Source organism: Homarus americanus, unplaced genomic scaffold (assembly GCF_018991925.1).
Source record: "Homarus americanus isolate GMGI-L3 unplaced genomic scaffold, GMGI_Hamer_2.0 scaffold27920, whole genome shotgun sequence".
Taxonomy (NCBI): domain Eukaryota; kingdom Metazoa; phylum Arthropoda; class Malacostraca; order Decapoda; family Nephropidae; genus Homarus; species Homarus americanus.
The window spans coordinates 44,644-50,612 of NW_024711695.1; the positions used below are offsets into that span (position 1 = coordinate 44,644).

General features: G+C 54.8%; 2 non-coding genes across 2 annotated transcripts; both read left to right on the top strand.

Moving 5' to 3' along the window:
• Window positions 1-645: 645 nt before the first annotated feature.
• Window positions 646-2,491, top strand: LOC121858706. Its single transcript, XR_006087486.1, has one exon. It is a non-coding gene; the product is annotated as a small subunit ribosomal RNA (ribosomal RNA).
• A 396-nt stretch (window positions 2,492-2,887) lies between these two features.
• Window positions 2,888-3,051, top strand: LOC121858703. The gene has a single exon (XR_006087485.1). It is a non-coding gene; the product is annotated as a 5.8S ribosomal RNA (ribosomal RNA).
• Window positions 3,052-5,969: the final 2,918 nt, after the last annotated feature.

The following is a 5,969-nucleotide window of genomic DNA, read 5'->3' on the forward strand; positions in this document are numbered from 1 at the left end:
TCGCCCAATGTCGGCTGCCTCGCTGGAGCTGGGTAAAGAGGAGAGGAGCGGATAAGGGAGGAGATTGGCACACACGGTGGCGCTGCCGGCGCCGAGGATAGCGAGAGAAGGTGCAGTTTGATCTGATCATCTGGTTTGCTATTTCTCTAAGGCCAACGTGCGGTCCCTCGCCCAATGTCGGCTGCCTCGCTGGGGCAAAGAGAAGAGGAGAGGATAAGGGAGGAGATTGGCACACACGGTGGCGCTGCCGGCGCCGAGGATAGCGAGAGAAGGTGCAGTTTGATCTGATCATCTGGTTTGCTATTTCTCTAAGGCCAACGTGCGGTCCCTCGCCCAATGTCTTCTGCCTCGCTGGGGCAAAGAGAAGAGGAGCGGATAAGGGAGGAGATTCGCCAACGTGCGGTCCCTCGCCCAATGTCGGCTGCCTCGCTGGAGCTGGGGCAAAGAGGAGCGGATAAGGGAGGAGATTGGCACACACGGTGGCGCTGCCGGCGCCGAGGATAGCAAGAGAAGGTGCAGTTAGATCTGATCATCTGGTTTGCTATTTCTCTAAGGCCAACGTGCGGTCCCTCGCCCAATGTCTTCTGCCTCTCTCTCAATCTCACTATTTTGGCCGCCGTGATAGGCGCCGCCAACAGCAGCAGCTACCTGGTTGATCCTGCCAGTAGTCATATGCTTGTCTCAAAGATTAAGCCATGCATGTGTAAGTACAAGCCGATTTAAGGCGAAACCGCGAATGGCTCATTAAATCAGCTATGTTTCATTGGATCTGTAAACCCACTTACTTGGATAACTGTGGCAATTCTAGAGCTAATACATGCAATTGGTCTCTGACCGCAAGGGAAGAGCGCTTTTATTAGTTCAAAACTGGTCGGGCCCCGGTCCGTAACCCACCTGTGGTGAATCTGAATAACTTCGGGCTGAGCGCACGGTCTCCGCACCGGCGCCGCTTCTTTCAAGTGTCTGCCTTATCAGCTTTCGATTGTAGGTTATGCGCCTACAATGGCTATAACGGGTAACGGGGAATCAGGGTTCGATTCCGGAGAGGGAGCCTGAGAAACGGCTACCACATCTAAGGAAGGCAGCAGGCACGCAAATTACCCACTCCCGGCACGGGGGTAGTGACGAAAAATAACGATGTGAGTCTCATCCGAGGCCTCGCAATCGGAATGAGTACACTTTAAATCCTTTAACGAGTATCCATTGGAGGGCAAGTCTGGTGCCAGCAGCCGCGGTAATTCCAGCTCCAATAGCGTATATTAAAGTTGTTGCGGTTAAAAAGCTCGTAGTTGGATCTCAGTTCCGGACTGACGGTGCACCGCCGGTGTTTACTGTCACGCTCGAACAGCCGCCCGCCGGCTCGCAGGATGCTCTTTGTCGAGTGTCCCGAGTGGCCGGATTTACTTTGAAAAAATTAGAGTGCTCAGAGCAGGCTATTTGAATGGCCCGAATGGTGATGCATGGAATAATGGAATAGGACCTCGGTTCTATTTTGTTGGTTTTCGGAACCAGAGTAATGACTAATCGGAACAGGCGGGGGCATTCGTATTGCGACGCTAGAGGTGAAATTCTTGGACCGTCGCAAGACGAACTACTGCAAGCATTTGCCAAGGATGTTTTCATTAATCAAGAACGAAAGTTAGAGGTTCGAAGGCGATCAGATACCGCCCTAGTTCTAACCATAAACGATGCCAACTAGCGATCCGCCGGCGTTATTCCCATGACCCGGCGGGCAGCTTCCGAAACCAAAGTCTTTGGGTTCCGGGGAAGTATGGTTGCAAAGCTGAAACTTAAAGGAATTGACGGAAGGGCACCACCAGGAGTGGAGCCTGCGGCTTAATTTGACTCAACACGGGAAACCTCACCAGGCCCAGACACCGGAAGGATTGACAGATTGAGAGCTCTTTCTCGATTCGGTGGGTGGTGGTGCATGGCCGTTCTTAGTTGGTGGAGCGATTTGTCTGGTTAATTCCGATAACGAACGAGACTCTGGCCTACTAAGTAGTCGACGGATCTCCAGAAAATGGTGTCCAGTTCGCAACTTCTTCTTAGAGGATAAGCGGCAATTCTAGCCGCACGAGATTGAGCAATAACAGGTCTGTGATGCCCTTAGATGTTCTGGGCCGCGCGCTACACTGAAGGGATCAACGAGTTTTCCCCCGAGAGGAGCGGGTAACCCGTTCAAAGCCTTTCTTGATAGGGATTGGGGCTTGCAATTGTTTCCCATGAACGAGGAATTCCCAGTAAGTGCAAGTCATCAGCTTGCGCTGACTACGTCCCTGCCCTTTGTACACACCGCCCGTCGCTACTACCGATTGAATGATTTAGTGAGGCCTTCGGACTGGCGCTCTTGGATTGTCGGCCCCGTTGCCCGCGAGGGTTTTCTGGGGTCGTCGCCTCGAGCTGACGGAAAGATGTCCAAACTTGATCATTTAGAGGAAGTAAAAGTCGTAACAAGGTTTCCGTAGGTGAACCTGCGGAAGGATCATTAACAGAGAGAAAGAGAACGGGGCGCTCTTAAAACTACTACTACTCTCCTGATTTGGGCGGTCTCGGGCTCTGCTCTGGCAACTCCAGCAGCGAAAGAGGACAATCCCGGCCCCCGCACCAAAAATAGGTACCACCACGCTGTAGGTGGACCACACTCGGGCGAGAGCGCGAAGACCGGAGGAGGAGGACGGACGGGGCTTTGGACGGCTGCCCGTCCGTTCCTTACTACCGGCGAATAAGCCTCTTGACCCAAAAAGAGTGAAATTCAAGTGTCAAAAAACAACAACAAGCCGTCCGGCCAAACCCAAACCACAAACTTGGGCTATGTCTGTCAAACCCTTTCATTGAGACTCGACCTGTGATGGTTAGTCGCAAAAAGACCAAATGGCAAATACACAACTCTTAACGGGGGATCACTCGGCTCGTGGGTCGATGAAGACCGCAGCAAACTGCGTGTCGGTATGTGAATCGCAAGAATACCAGATACATCGACAAGTTGAACGCATATTGCGGCGGCGGCAGCCATATGAGCTTGTCGCCGCCACTCCTCTACGAGGGTCGGAAATATACATCCATCGGTTGCTGCGAGTTCGGTGCCTGCTGACTGTCTCCCCGACACGAGGGTAACCCGAACCGAGCTTCCGCCTTGGGGTTTAATCGCCCGCGCCTTGCGCGAGGCGTGCCCTTAAAAACAAGCAAGCCTATCACTAGCAAGTCCATGGACTTGGCGCACCCACATTCAACCACAACAAAGCGACAGTTGTCGCCCTCGCAAATAACTGGAGGCGGCGCTCTTTTGCCTGCTGTCCACAGAGACACGAATGGCCGTCGGCCGCTCATGGCTGATGCTGCACATGTTCTAAGAGGCACTCCATCCCACGAAGAGGAAACGAAACCGGGTCGGATATCTTTTAAGTAAGCCCCGCCGGAATTTCGTCTATCACCTCGAAAAGAGTGCTTGGCATGCATTGCAGTGGAACCTAAATTGATGAGTGCGCCTGGGCCCGCAGTCTACCATGTAGTGGTGCAGGCAGAGAGATGAGAATGCTTGGGTGACGCCGTGCTCTTCCTCACGCGCTCCTCCACCCTCTCCCACGGTCAGACGCGGTGTGGGCGTTCTCTTTGAGAGTTCGCCACGAGTCCACGTCTATCTCATGACTGGGAGGGAGGCAGGGGGAGTTCTCTCTAAACGCGTTAAAGACGGTGTTGCGCCTCATAACGGCGCTCGCCGGGATAGAGCACTAGTTCTGCAGCCGGAAAGGCCGCTCACGCCAATTAATACTGCGACTCTCGCTCTCTTTCTCCGGATAAACAAGTGCCACTGCTGTGGCATGCGGGAACGGGGAAAGAGGTCAAAGTTTAAGCGGCAAAGGTGCGGCCGAGTAAGGGCGGAACACGAGCGTATATGCATTAAAACTGTGTGTGTATATGACTCTGCGAGAGATGTTCTGCTGGAACACTTTTCCTATTGGCTATTTACCACTCAATGAGAAGGAACGGAGTCAGGGGTGGGAGTGCCGGCGCCATGGCCGCTGGTACCCCCGCGACAAGCCCCTCAAACCTTCCTGCCTGGTAATGTCGGTGGTGAAGAAAGTCGGTGGCAGAGCGTCTTCCGCTTCGTGGTTGGGGAACTTGTTCCCCCTAAGGATGATGAGACCACGATCGACCTCGTAGTAGGAGAGAGCTACCCGCCAAATTTAAGCATATTAATAAGCGGAGGAAAAGAAACCAACAGGGATTCCCTTAGTAGGCGACTGAACGGGGAAAAGCCCAGCGCACTTAACCTCGATGTCTTCGGGCACGAGGGGTGTTGCGTTCAGAGGGGTCCAGCACATGAGTCCCATACAGTCTAAGTCAAGCTTGGCGGCCGCACTGCCCATGGAGGTGACAGGCCCGTATGGCGCCCGTGAGGTACAGATGGGACGGTCGGAAAGGGCCTCTCTGTAGAGTGGGGTTGCTTGAAAGTGCAGCCCAAAGCAGGTGGTAAACTCCATCTAAGGCTAAATATGACCACGAGACCGATAGCGAACAAGTACCGTGAGGGAAAGTTGAAAAGAACTTTGAAGAGAGAGTTCAAGAGTACGTGAAACCGTTAAGAGCCAAACGGGTGGAAACTCGAAGGTCGAACTGAGGGGATTCAGCTCGTCGGCTGTCGGCTGGGTGGGGTGTTGTAATTGAGCGACCCAAAAATGTTTGGGCGCCCCACTCACGCTGGCGTCGGGGCGTATTTCGCCGTAGTAGGTCACCGCGACCCGTTGCGGGGACGTCGAAGGCCCGGTCGGACTGGTACCTCGCCGCCGACTCTCTCTCAGCTCGTCTGGGGAGACCCGCGCGACGGGGAACCACCGGTGTCCTGGCTGCCCTGCGACGGTCGTCGAAGAGCTTGCCGCCGCTTCGGCGGCGGTTTCTCGCGGTGTGCAAAAGGTCGGTGATCCACCCGACCCGTCTTGAAACGGACCAAGGAGTCTAACATGTGTGCAAGTCAATGGGCTCACTAAACCCAAAGGCGAAATGAAAGTGACGGGCGCCGGGGCAGCTGTAACAGGCTCTCCGGTGCGTCTTGGGCGATCCTGACCGGCTGCCTGCGCCCACGCCGCGACAAGCGGGGTGAGATACTTTCCCCGTCTCTGGACGTTGCGTGTGGTGGAGGTCGTCAGGGCGATGGTCGAAGTTTAATTTCCCTCATGGGAGGGCGAGGCCGGGACTTGCCAAGACGCCGCGGTGCTGTCCGTCCCGAAGCGGGCCGTCGGTAAACGGCGGGCGCACGGGGGCAGGCTCGCGGGCAGGTCGGCAAGTACCATGAGCATATATGTTGGGACCCGAAAGATGGTGAACTATGCCTGGCCAGGATGAAGCCAGAGGAAACTCTGGTGGAGGTCCGTAGCGATTCTGACGTGCAAATCGATCGTGGGAGCTGGGTATAGGGGCGAAAGACTAATCGAATCATCTAGTAGCTGGTTCCCTCCGAAGTTTCCCTCAGGATAGCTGGAACTCGCAGGGTGAATTTCATCCGGTAAAGCGAATGATTAGAGGTCTTGGGGACGAAACGTCCTCAACCTATTCTCAAACTTTAAATGGGTGAGATGCCGAGCTTGCTTGTAGGGATGAAGCTCCGGCGACTAATCTGAGTATCTAGTGGGCCACTTTTGGTAAGCAGAACTGGCGCTGTGGGATGAACCAAACGTCGAGTTAAGGGGCCTAAATGAATGCTCATTCAGATCCCATTGAAAGGCGTTGGTTGCTATAGACAGCAGGACGGTGGCCATGGAAGTTGGAATCCGCTAAGGAGTGTGTAACAACTCACCTGCCGAAGCAACTAGCCCTTAAAATGGTATGGCGCTCAAGCATTCTCCCGATACTCGACCGCCGGGCGCACTACCGGCCTCGCTCTCAAGGCGAGGTCTCGAAGCCCCGGTGAGTAGGAGGGTCGCAGTGGTGAGCGCTGAAGGGTTTCGGCGTGGGCCGGCCTGGAGCCGCCA